Source organism: Microtus oregoni, unplaced genomic scaffold (genome assembly GCF_018167655.1).
Source record: "Microtus oregoni isolate MIOR12 unplaced genomic scaffold, Mior012 000032F_ref0000030, whole genome shotgun sequence".
NCBI lineage: Eukaryota > Metazoa > Chordata > Mammalia > Rodentia > Cricetidae > Microtus > Microtus oregoni.
This window is the reverse complement of record NW_024543091.1, coordinates 25,068,700-25,082,569: the sequence shown is the minus strand read 5'-3', so window position 1 is coordinate 25,082,569 and position 13,870 is coordinate 25,068,700.

Here is a 13,870-nt window from a genome sequence, read left to right as displayed (position 1 = left end):
GGTGTGTAGATCAGAGAGCAATGGATAGCGAGGATCTGGCGCTGAATGTAGGAAGCAGGGCAAGTCCTAGGGATGGGTAGGAGGCATACAGTGGAAACACTCCTGGCACCAGAGAGAATGCTTAGTGCCTACCACATGCTTGGCGGGATTTGCAGAAAGAAAAGAAAGGAAGGAAGGAAGGAAGGAGGGAGGGAGGGAGGGAGGGAGAGAGGGAGGGAGGGAGGGAGGGAGGGGGAGGGAAGAAGGGAAAAAGGAAGGAAGAAAGGAAGGAAGGAAGGAAAGAAGGAAGGAAGGAAGGAAGGAAGGAAGGCAGGCAGACAGTTTGGCTTGTGTTTCAGGTTTTTAAAAAATTGTCTTTCTTCTCCATATACATCATCATGTATAATCAGCCCTCTGTATCCTGATTCTACATTCATGGACACAACCATTCTTGGATCCAAAACATATGGAAGAAATCTGGGTCCATACTGAATGTGAATAGGCTCTTTCCTCTTGCCCTCACTCCCTGTACGGCACCCACTCACATGGCATGGATGCACTGTTGCCTATTACATGGCATCTAGGCATGAAGTGCTCGGGAGGATGCTCACACTTGTCTGTACTATTCAGTTTTATATGAGGAACTTGAGCATCTGTAGCTTTGGTATCCTGGAAGCAATCCTTCAAGGACATGAGGGATCCTGTTTCTAAGACTTGGACCAAGGAATGCAGGGAAAGGAGCACAGACACTTTCAAATGAACATACCTCATAGCTCCTGATTCCCCAACTACAAGACAGAATGACTTTGCCTTCTAGTGAGAAAGGTGCACATCTTTTCCAAGAAGGCTGGAACCTGAGAATAGACAAGCACTGTGAGAATCCCAGAAGGCTAGTAAGCAGAGAACTATGGGTAGGCAGACACTATAAGGTTCGAGTCCAGCATCCAGACTGTGGTGACCCTCTTTCACTGAAGACTCACTTGAAATACCCATTGCCCTTTTTCTGACATACATTTAGAAGCCTTTGAGACAAACGGTTCATTAGCAACTGTGGTGGTTTGAATAGGTAATGTTCCCATAGGCTTACATATGCGAACTCTTTCCCCAATTCTGGTGGTATTTAGGGAGGTTATATAACCTTTGGGAGGAGAATCTTTGCTAAAAGGAAGTATGCCACTGGAAATGGCTTTAGCTCTGCCTGCTCCTCTCTCCCCTTCCTGTGTGTAAGGGAGGAAAATGCGATCAGCCAGCTTCCTTCTCCTTAACACGATGGAATTTATCCCTCTGGAACCATAAGCTAATACAAACCCTCCCTTAAGTTGCTTTTGGTCATGGTGCTTTATTACAACCACAGAAAAGTGACAAACACAGCGCCCCCCAGAGATTTGGTTTAAATAGCCACCGTGAATCACTGCCCTTGGCGGAGTGTGTCCACACCTGGAGAATTTTTTCACATGTATTAGGACAAAAAAAGAAAGAAAGACTGCTTTTGCATAATAAAGACCAGCTTCTTCTTTTCTTTCCGCACTGTATAAAATACAGACCTCTTATTTTTTCGGGTTACATTTTGACTAAAATATCCCTCCTCTGTGTTCTTCCAACTCTGTCAAAATGAGAAGCACTTGAGGAATAATTAAGTAAAGTTGTGGTGTTAATATGTTAATGTTAACCTGACCTTTCACTGATTTCAAATTAATCAATGGGGGAAGGCAGTATGTCTCTTAATGACAGCGTTATCCTCATTAACGAGTACTAGATGGTGCAAGGAAACCTTCCTGAGAACCAGCATGGATTATGTGTTCAGAACAACCCCAGCATTTTGAAGGTTGCGTGACTGAAGGGTCTGAAATTGAATTTGGTGATTGGATATCTGCAAAAGTAAGAGCCATGTTAGCGATGATTCCTTCCCTCTGGTGTGTTCTAAAGATTGTTTCCATGGCGATCTACATTGTTTGGTCTCAATTTTTCTTCATACCATGATTTTCTCTTGCATCTAGCTATTTGCAGAGCATCTATCATTTGGGTATCTCCTCTATGAACAAGTCCCCAGGAGACAGAAAAAAAAAAGTGTATTTCTTGGAAGACATGAAAGGCTGTCACTTGTCAGAAAGAGACAGATTTGTAAAATTATATAGGACTTGAGGGGCTCCCTAGGGAGCTTCTTTACAGGACCCATAAGCCAGGTCCATATCCCTTGTCACATTGTCTACGGCAGTAATTCTTAACCTTCCTAATGCTGCGACCCTTTAATACAGTTCTCCCTGCTATGATGACCACAACCATATAATTATTTCGTGCTACTTCATAACTGTAACTCTTCTATTGTTATTAATTGTAGTGTAAATATCTGATATGCAAGATACCTGATATTTGACCTCTGTGAAAGGGTTATTTGACCCCTGAGGAGGATATGACCCACAGGTTGAGAACCACTATTCTACGGTGTCTTTGCAGGTGTCTGGACCTTTCCGGCCTAGACAGACTAAAACTGGGATGGGAGGCATGTTGGACTAGGGGGATAGGTCCCTTAGACAACAGGCACCTTCTCTATGTGTCAGAGGCAAAGCGTGTGTTCCTTTGGTAATTTTATTCCCTGTGGAATTCAGAAGGTTGCATTGTCTGGGGGCGAGTGGGGCAGGGAGGCCCTTGGTACTAGTTCAAGTCAGTGATTAGAATAGAGGCAATAAATGTTACTTCTTGGCCAACCTCTAAGATCTCCTGAGGTATCCTCTGCTATCTCAGCCATCACTGCTTCCCCGCTCTACTGGCCACTGTAAAGAAACAATTGAGGATTTCAGGGTCCTAGAAGATGAGGGGGTCACTAGCTGGAGGTGTGAACCTTTCTATCACTGTGCAGTAGGCTGTTGAAATAATGTAAATGATAAAGAAACTCGACATTATGCTAAGCTTCTAGGCTGTAAGAATGTATTTATCGGTGACATATGGTAGGCTGCTAGGCAAACCCAGAAACAAATGGCAGCAGAAAGTCCATGCAGAAAACAAAATACTGTGACCAGAGATGGACAAGTCAAGAGGTTGAAGCCCAGATTAGAAGTTAAGGCCATGAAGGTGATATTGGCAGCCATAGTCTGACCTTGGCCAAGCATGACCACGAGTCTTGGGGGTCAGGGACTGGAACTCCCACTGGACTCTAGCCCCTGGGAACTCAGTTTGCATAGAGAGGCAAGCAGAGCCTCCCCCACCCCCAAGGGAACAACCAGAACTCTTAGAAAGGAATCTGGTAAGACAGAGGTTCAAACCTAAGGACAGAACATAATGTTCGTGGTGACTTGACCACAGTCCAGACTTGGTGGCAGGGAAGTGAGACAAGAACCTTTCCCGCCTAGGGGCTAATGCCAGGGAACAGAGAATGAAAGTCACGGAATATGTCAGTCCTGTGATTCAGTCATACTTGAGTAAGGGCTGGATAGCTACACACGTGGAAGAGGATTTGGTGCGCACAGGCAGGGGAGAGTGAGGCCTGGAGCTAATCCAAGCATCACAGTGGAGTCCAGGAAGCCAGACTCAAGATATGAGACAGGAATCAAGAGGCCTTGGCAAGATGGGTAGGGAGAGGCTGCAGGAAGAGTTGAGAAGAGTCACTAAATTTAAAGACCAGTCAGCTGCCATTTAGTGCCAGGTCATGAAGACTTCAAGGATGGCAATGAAGGGGAGACAAGAACCAGCACTGAAGAATTTGTACATCCAGCAGTGCTTGGCACCAACCAATGAGGAAAGCACTGAAGAGTTTGGACATCCAGCAGTACCTGGCACCAACCAACGATGAAAGGCTGTCAGTACTTGGAGGAAAGGGCCTCCTCCCTTCCGTGTAGCCTTGTGACGCACAGTGGGCATGTGTCAGAAGGTCCTCTGGCTCTCCCTGAGCATCACTGGGCCTTGTATGTTCTCATGTTCCCAGAGAGTGGGAGCTGGGATGCTGCTCAGGCTATGGGCTCTGAGAGATCACTGGTTATTTAGGTACTCATAAAGGAGTTTTTACAGCAATGTGCTACAAGGTTGTTAACATTTACATTCTGATCTATGCCTAGGAGTTTGGCTTGCTACATGCTGTGGATAAGAGTTCTGTGGACTGATCATTATGGGATGGGCCATGTTTTACTAGGAAAAGTAGGTAGCAGCTCTGGGGATAATTACACTCTCTCGTTCAGAGACCAGAAGGACCTGAAGTGACCAGGGATGGCGGAAGTATATGGAGTTGGGCAAATGACGAGTTAAAATGGCTAACACTCTGTCTCTTGTGCCAAGTGGAAGATGTTTCCACACAGGGATCTCACTGTCCTGGCTGGGATTTCACCAGCTGTGGGGAGTCTGCACAAATAGCTTTTAGAGTCTAAAAGCTATTATTCTAAAATTTAGACTACTGGAGACACAGCAGGATGGAGAGATGGCTCAGCAGTTAAAGGTGTTTACGGTTCCTGCAGAGGACCAGTTTGGTTTCCAGCACCCATGCCAGGCCTCTCACAACTAATGACTCCAGCTCCATAGGATCTGACTCTCTTCTGGACTCCTTTGGCACCTGTGTGCGTGTGCACATACACAAAGAGATACACACACATACACATAAATTTTAAAAAGTAAAATAAATCTTTTTAAAAAGACAGAGATGGGCATTTACTTTATAAGCTGAAATACAACTTCTTATTTAAAAAACAATCCTTTCTAAGCTGGGCCATTCTATGGATGGAAAGCCATGATCCATAGAAACTTGCGCAAAAATCTTACAACTATGTGCTTGTTTCAATCTGTCACGCTGCCTCACCTCCACAAAGAGAACCGTTGAAGGTAGAGCCTTGCTTGTCCGGGAGCCAGGAGGCTGTGAGCAGAAACAAGCAAAATCATTGTGCAATATTTCTCTGGGAGTCTCAGACAGACACTTTGAGCTGTTGCCCGAGCTCAGAGGAGACAAGCCCATTTCATTTCCCTGCTTCCCTCCCCTGCTTCTCTCCCACTCGGTCCTAGCAGCATCGATCATTTTCCCGGGTGAAACAGAAAGACTGAGCCTGCTGCTCATCCTCTGGCTCTGGGCTCTGTCAACTGGGTGATGAATGGAGGAGACTGGATCTCAGCAGAGGCTAGGGCAACGCTCTGCCTCATCACTGGTCATTGGTATTCACGGAGGGCTCCTAATTGTCACCTAGTGATGGGGTGCTGCCCTGGGGTTGAGAGAGGAGGGGCTCTCTCAGGTGTTAACCCTCTAGACGGAGAGCAGCAAGTTACACTTGAAACACTGTCCTTCTGCTAATATCCCAGCCGTCTCGGTGGAAGGCAGAAAAACATATCCCCTCCCCAACCGAACACAGCAGAAGGATAAGGGCGAAAACTACTGACCCTACTGCGGTAATGTCTCTCACTAGCTGGGGTATGCATGCTCCAGGAGCTGGAAAAGTCCTGTGGATATTGATGAAGGACCCCTGACATTCTGAACGCTACAGATCTGTACATCACTGAGTTTGAAAGAGGCTTTGGTGCCTGTCCCCTGGAATAAGAGTGTCGTTCATGTAGGATTTATGCCTCTGTAGAAGACAATTTATCTAAATGGCTACAGAGACCATTAATGGGAGACTTTAGAGCTTCCCATTCAGTGTGGTGGGGGTGGGGAGTATTCATCTAGGAGCTTCAAGTAAGAACCCAGAAAATCAGGTTTAAATGAACTCCCCCAAACCCTATGGCAGCAGCCACTACTAAACTGTCTTTAAAGACAAAGCAAGGGAGGGGTGCTGGGAATACAGCTCAGTTGGCAGGGTGCTTGCCTAGCACACATGAAGTACTGGGTTGGGGCCTCAGTGCCACATAAGCTGGGCACAGTGGAGCACATCTGTGATCCCAACATCATCTGGGAGGTGCCAGGAGGAGGTCTGAAGTTCCTGGGCATCCTCAACCATACAGAGTTCAAGCTCAGCCTGGGCTACATAAGACCCCATCTTAAAAAAAAAAAAGTGTATCATGATACAATGTCTTCCCTTTCTATCTTATTTTCTGTATGTGTTTACATATGCAGGCACACATGTGACTTTACAAAGCCTGTACAATTTTAAGAAAAGAACTTCATGCTTTGCTCTATGCACTCTGGTTACATGGTCCCCAGCAGTATGTTCTGTACAAGTCAGGTGACATTCAGCGGCAGATACGTGCTAAGGGGCAGGTATGGTGCACACACCGCTTTCCTACTTATAGATGTTTCATTGTTTTCTATTTTCACCCCATTTCTGACCTAGAAGTGAGCTGCTGGATGGAGGGCACTTGACACAGATTGCTTTCTGAGTTCTCTAGGAGTTTTCTTTGCACTTTCCTTTGGCAGCAGGCCGTGGTGGAGCAGGGACAATCTATTGACTTGTAGTCCTTCCTGGGAGAATAGTTATTGGGTGTGTCTCATTCTTTCACTGCTCCCTAGCCAGACCATCCTCAAATTGGGACATTTGTCCTTGGCTTTAGCTACTCCTATATCTTATCTAGGAACACATTCACCCAGAACCCCTAAATCTGGGCCGACTTTGCCCTCTGAACTTCCTCCCTGATCCCAGCAATCTCACCTGCCCTCAGAAATCCAGCCTTCTCCTCCCCCATGCTAGAGCCTCCCCCAGACCATCCCACCCTCCTCTCCTCCTGAACTGCTTCATAATTTATGTTCTTCACACCACTCCTACGACAATTAATCACCACTTACCAGCTGTATGACCTTCAGTAATCCCAGAAGCTTGTCGTGAGAATTTAATGAGATCAAGCCTATAAAATAAATACCTCTCACAGTGCGGGGGGACACATCGCAGTTGAGCAATAAGCGGAAGCTGTTATTATTAAGATGGCCAGTTTGCCTTGTGACATTTCCTCTATTTAATGTTACAGGCACCCTCCTCTGCTGCCATTTATCTGCGTGGGGCCTGGGTTCTAAGTCCCCGAGGGCAGGGGCTCTGTGACACCTAAACCAGTGTCCTAGAGAGGCTCTCAGAACATGGCTGCCTTTGGTCAAGGACTGGGATCACTTGAGTCTCTCTCCTCTGCTTCTCTGCCTGGCCTTGCTTCTTAGCTGATTCTAGAACCCAAGATCTCGCCTTTCCTACCTCTGGCTCACCATTCAAAGCTGCTAAGGATGTCAAGATCCAGAGGGTGCGACAGTCCCATTTTTGGAAATTATCCCAATTGTGTGTTTTGTTTAACTGAGAGGTAGGAATGGTGAGTATGGGCACCAGGGTTTCTGAGTCAGGAGAAAACTTGAAGAGCATCCCATTCCTGGACCCCCATTCTGCAGATGTAGCAGGATGCCTTGCGCTATGCCTGAATTGATTCCTGGGGGGCCTGACCTCTGACTCTCCTATATATAGAACTTTACATTTTTAATGAATTAATTTAGTGTGTGTGTGTGTGTGCCAGCATGTGGAGGTCAGAGGACAGCTTGTAGAAGTCTTTTCTCCTCCCACCATGTGGGTTCCAGGGATCAAACTCGGGGTGTCAGCCTCAGCAGCAAGTACCTCTTTACCCACTGAGCTTTCTCACTAGCCAGTATTTACAAAGTTTTTGTCCTAGACAAGTCACTACCCTTTCTCATTTTCAGCTTTCTTCTCTACCAAACCAAAGGGTTGGAGTAGATACCCGAAGCATCCTTTAGTTAAACGTATGGGTCAGTGAAGCCGAAGCTCAGAGAGGTTAAGAAACATTCCCTCAATTGTGGTCTACACAATCTAAAATAAAATCCTGCCTAACATTCCAACGCCTTGCCTGTCACTCTGGTCTCATGCCAACCAGTGATTCTCATCTCACACTTCCCATATTAGATGGATCACAAAGAGGTGTTCAGGGTCCGGCTCTCACAGAGCTTCCTCGGTGAGGCTTGGAACACAGATGAGAATGAAAAACTATAAACGCAAGTCAAAGAAGCTGAATCTGCTAGGCTGTTACCCATTGTCCATCCTCCTCTTCTGCTAGCACAATCAGCTGATTGAATCTGGGCAAAATAAAACCCAATCTTTTGAGCTTGAGAGCAGATAAGTGTGGCCACACAATCAGGTTCCAGACAGGGGGATGCGCACGTAATCCTGTGGTGCAATTCCTCTTCACCCTCCTTTTCTCACAGATTCAAATATTTAAATGGGAACTTGCTGGCTTGGGCCGCAGGAACAACGGCGCTGTGCTACTAATGGACAAGCAACGAGATAGTGGAGCCTGGGTCTCTGCTGCCTGGAAATACTACTGTACCCATTCTTCTCTCAGAGACAGAAATAAATTTCCAGGTGCTAAATGAGGCACCATTCTCATCTGGATCTTTCTTGTACCTTCTAAGTTCACGTTCTAACTAACAGATGAAAACCGACAGTGCCAACAGAATACAAATGCCAGGGCAACCCTGCAAGCAGTGGTAGTCAGTATCCCCGCAGAGTTGACAGAATATGTGCTGGATTAAAAGACTAACGAGAGGCTGGAAAGATGGTCCAGCAGTTAAGAGCACATACTGTTCTTGCAGAGGACCCAGCTCCAGTTCCCAGCACTGATACCCAGTTCACAATAGCCTGTAATTCCAGCTCCAAGGGATCTGAGGCCCTTTTCTGGCTTTTCCAGACAACTGCATTTATATGCACAGACATACAGAAATACATATAATTTTAAATGGATCATTAAAGCTAGGCATAGTGGTACATGCCTTTAATCTCAGCACTCAGGAGGCAGAGTAAGGAGGTTCTATGTGAGTTCAAGGCCAGCCTCGTTTATATAGCAAGTTCTAGGCTGTTGAAGACTACACAGTAAGACCTTGTCTCAATAAATAAAAATAAAAAATACCAATGAGTAAGATGAACTTGGCAGTACATACCTGTAAGTAATCCCAACACTTTGGAGGTTTGGGTCAGCTTGGGTTTATAATAAGAATGTCTTAAAAACAACAACAAACACTGAAGGGTGGAAGAAAAGAAAAGTCCACCCAATCTAACTGAATTCTATGGGCTTGAGCAATCTCAGTAAATCCAGAATATAGATGTCAATTTGGAAAGAGACAATTTGAAAAGAAGAAAAGGCTTGCCTACGATGATGGCTTTTGGCCCGAGAGATTATTAAAATCACTGGGGAGACTGAAAAACACCAAATTCTATATTCCAGTACCAAGGTTAGGATTATGGTCAAGCATAAAAGATGAATTCCAAGAAGCCTGTATTTTAAACCTTCTAGATGATTCTAATGATGGGTTGTATCATATCTGATAATGAGCTAGGAATGAAACCAGGAAGCCCATAAACAGAATTCATTTCTCCTAAGATTGTGTTTGACATCATCTAAGCATTCTGGATAGTGTTCTAAAAATAATTATCAGGAGGTTGGAGAGATGGTTCAGTGGTTAAGAGCACTGACTGCTCTTCCGGAGGTCCTGAGTTCAATTCCCAGCAACCACATGGTGACTCACAACCATCTTTAATGAGATCTGGCACCTTCTTCTGGCCTGCAGGCATACTTACAGATAGAATACTGTATATATAACAAATAAATAAATCTTAAAAAATAATCAAAGGAGAAGTTATGAAAGAAGGCGCACATGGTGTCTTAGTTACCTTTCTTTTGCTGTGATAAAACATCACAACCAAGGCAATTTATAAAAAGGAAGGGTTTATCTGGCTTATAGTCCCAGAGAGGTGAGAGTCCGTCATGGCAGGGAAGCATGGCAGCAAGCAGCAGACGGAATAGCTGGAGAAGAAGCTGAGGGCTCATATCGTGGACTGCAAGCACTAAGCAGAAAGAGGGAACTGGGAATGGGGTGAGGTCTTAAGTTCCCCAAGACATACTTCCTCCAACAAGGTCACATTTCCCCAGACAGCACTACCAGCTGGGGTCCAAGTGTTCAAATGCCCAAGACTGGAGGGACATTTCATTCAAACTACTACACATAGTGTCCTAGAAATACCTGGGTTTGGGGGGGGGGTAGGAGGACTTAGTGGGTCGGGGTGCTTGCTACTAAGCCCAACAACCTGAGTTTGATCTCTTAAATGAATTTACATTGTTGAAGAACTGACTTCCATATGATGTCCTCTGACCCTCAAATATTCAAGGACATAACACATGTCCTTGCATACAACCCTGTAAATAAATAAATAAATAAATAAATAAATGTCAAAATAATTTTAAAGAGATGCTTGGGCTATCATTCCAGCCCTGCCCTTTGCCAACTCTATTATAGCCTCTATTGAGCCTCAGTTCTTTTGTCAAGGATAATAGGGAAAGTAAAGGTTGCCATGGAGACGAAATAGGAAAATGTATGTACAGATATCTAGCTCAATGTCAACACCCAATAATGCCACTGAAATGTCAGTTGCCCTCTGGGCATGGTGTTCTTGCGGTGGTGTTGTGTACAAAGGCTGGGATGACATCAGAGGGGATGACAGAATGAGCGGGATGGCTGACAGGACTGTAATCTACCCTCAGGCACCCGCTCTCCTTGGGTGAAGGGACCCTGGCATCTGCTGGAACTGGCCCATGACACTATGAGTCTGTGGCCCCGAGATAAATAACTGACCCCTGTTATTCTTTAGTGTTCTGTGGTCAACACTGGAGGCCTGCCAAAGCCAGGCCAGGCCTTTGTGGCACTGATGGGATCTTGTGGAGTCCCAGGCAAGCTCACCCTTCAGCCTTGCTTCCCATTAGTTCAGGATGGCGGAGAAAGGGCATGTTCTGGAAGTTCCCAGGGTTCTGCATCATGACTTGGAGAAAATAAAAGGGCTTAATTACTTTGGGGGGAGAGTACACAGACGTTTGACATTTTGAAAAATGGTTTTATGACATTGCTTTGATAGGCCTGGACCAAAGGCAGCTGCTTATACGTTAGGGAGGTGACAGGAAAAGAGAAAGAAAGGGAGTGAACGAGGAGCCCGGGTCTTTTAATAACTCTCCCCTATATTTACAGAGTGCTTGCTTCCATTAAAGCAGCCTCATACTCATTACTAAATTATTTGATTTTTGTGATAACTCAACAAGGAAGGGCGGGAGGTAAAGACACTCTGTCACCTGCCAGCTGGATAATCCTTGGCAAATTAACTTTGCGGCATCAGTTTTCCCTTCTTTCGAATAGGGACGCTGTCTGCTCCATGGGCTTGTGGCGATAATTAAATGAAAGACTGTGAAGGAGGCCCGGAGGGTGGCTGCTGGCGTGGACCATAGATCATGCTGTGGGTTTCCATTTCCTAATATACAGATGAGAAAACTGAGGACAGAGAAATTCTGCAAATCCAAACAGTGAGAGGACCCAGTGCCTGACACACCTGGGTCAGAGTTTTCTCACTGCAACATACAGATTCTTCCAAAAAAGGCTGTTGTGCAGAAGAAAGTCCTATTTGTGCTATTTTCCACTACATTCCGTTCTGGTGATAGAGTCTCTGTGGCTTCTAATACACAGAAGGGACAGGCAGGAAGAGAGAGCTCATGCGAAAGGCAGCAGGAGGAGCGACAGAGGGGAGGAGGCCAAGGTCAGTCTGGCTTCAGGCCTGACCGTGGCTTGTCAAGCTTGCAGTGGGATGGACAAGCACAAGTCACAGAGCCTCTGGGATGAGAAAGGGTCATGTGTGAGCCTGACATATATGGACAAGGAGTATCTGCCATAGTAATGCCTGCAAAATCAAGGCTGGACATAGTCTCCTCGGACTGATGGAGTTAGGGAAAATGCCAAGGCGCTAAATTCAGAGCTGTGCGTTGTGATGGTTAATACTGGTTTTCTTCAATTGGACAGGGTCTAGAACCACCTAGGAGACAAAACTCTGTATGTTTTGTAACATACATGTCTGTAAGGATGTTTTTAGCTTGGGTTGATAGAGCTGGAAAGACCCTCCCTAACTGTGCATGGCACCATCTCATGGGATGTAGTCATGGACTAAAGAAAAAGGAGACAGTAAGCTGAGCACCACATTCATCTCTGTCTGCTTCTTAAGTGTAGATGCTACGTGACCCACTGCCTGGGCTCCTGCCGCCTTGTCTCCCTTGCCATGATGCACTGTACCCGTGAACTGTGAGCCGGAATAAATCCTTCCTTCCTCCAGTAGCTTTTGTTGGGTGTTTTGTCACAGCAAGGAGAAAAGTAGCCAGTAGATGCATTGAGTTTCAAAAGCAAAAGCATGGAGCAGTACAGAACACTGAATTAGAGAGAAACTTGAAAAAAAACCGTCTGCTTTCTCGGAGGTGGCTGCCAATCAGGAGGCTGTCTGGTAGAGCAGAAAGGACAGCTGATCACGACTCAGGAGCCCCAGTCCATGCTCACTCCACACAAGCTGTCCATGTGAGCTCAGCTTGTACTCTGGACCTCAGCTTCCTCTCCTATTAAATGAATGGACCATCTGGTCTGGAGATGTGGCTCCGGGCTTAAGAACACTGCCTGCTTTTCCAAAGGACCTGGGTTCAATTCCCAGTACCCACATGGCAGTTCACAACTGCCTGTAACTCCTGTAACTCCAGCCTAGGAGGTCCAGCGCCCTCTCCTGTCCTCCTTGGGTACCAGGCATGCACAGACACATGAGGGAAAAACAGTCATACATACAAAAATGAATGAATGCATGTAGAAGACTGGAGTATGAGACAATCCTCATGGCTTATCTCAACCTCAGGGTACATGTTCAGTATACATTATCCTTGTAATAAAGATTTGGCTTTTTTTCAATTTGAAAATTTTATTGAGTCATAGAAAGGTAAATTAGCTGGGCGGTGGTGGTGCATGCCTTTAATCCCAGCACTCATGGGGCAGAGACAGGTGGATCTCTGTGAGTTCGAGGTCAGCATGGTCTGTGGAGTAAGTTCCAGGACAGACTCCAAAGCTACAGAGAAACTCTGTATAATTTTTTTAAAAGGTAAATTAAACTAAGAAAACAATGGGCAGTGAAAATATTCTAAATGGAAATTCAAATATCCACTCATTGAATGTAATACAAATACTTTAAGAATCCTAAGTGAACAATAAATTCTTAGAACTAATATATATATAATTATATATATACAGAGAAACCCTGTCTTGAAAAACCAAAAGAAAAAAAATGGAATTGAGTCAAATATCTGAATATAAGAAAAATGCAGAACATTGAGCAATTAAACTGCTAATAATTTCAAGAATGTAAATTAAAAATATTAATAGATTCTCAAATTGTAAAATAGTTCTGTTCTGTATGCTCACTTGTTTGTCTGAGGTTTGCTGTGCTGGGGACAAGATCCAAACTTGCGTATACTAGGCAGTGAGCTAAACTCCAAGCTGGGCTCTGTAGCTTTCGGATCAGTTAATGAGATCCGAGAGTGCGTCAGAAGTGCTTAATGTGAACCACATGTGCACAAGTAGAAACATAACGGTCGCTTTAAGTCAGACAACCGCCTGGCTAGCCTCAGTTCCTGGGTAGCCTCGGTTCCTGGGAAGCTTTCTTTGTGGTGGTTCATTATGGGATGGCACACATTCTGAAGGCCCTGTAGGAAAAAGAAGGTATGTTCAGAAAGAGGCAGGGAGAAAAGAGGGAGCTTTTCAGAACAGTTCCTGTTTGAATTTGGAAAAGTTAAGAACTTAGAAGTCTGCGTGTGTGTTACACACATGCTCACATGGATGTGTTCATGTGCTTGTGGAGGCCAGAAGACCCCTGTGTGAAAGAGGGAGCTTTTCAGAACAGTTCAGGTTTGAACTTGGAAAGTGTGTTACACACATGCTCACATGGATGTGTTCATGTGATTGTGGAGACCAGAGGACAACCTTGGCTATCATTATCCCCCTGTGTTTGGAGACATGGCTTCTCATTGGTCTGGAGCTTGCCAATTAGGCTAGGCTGGATAGCTATTGAGCCCCAGGGATCTGCCTGGCTCCTCTTCTCAAGTGCTGGGATAATAAACATATATTGCTATGTCTGGTTTTCTTCCTTTCCTCTTCCTCCTCCTCTTCCTC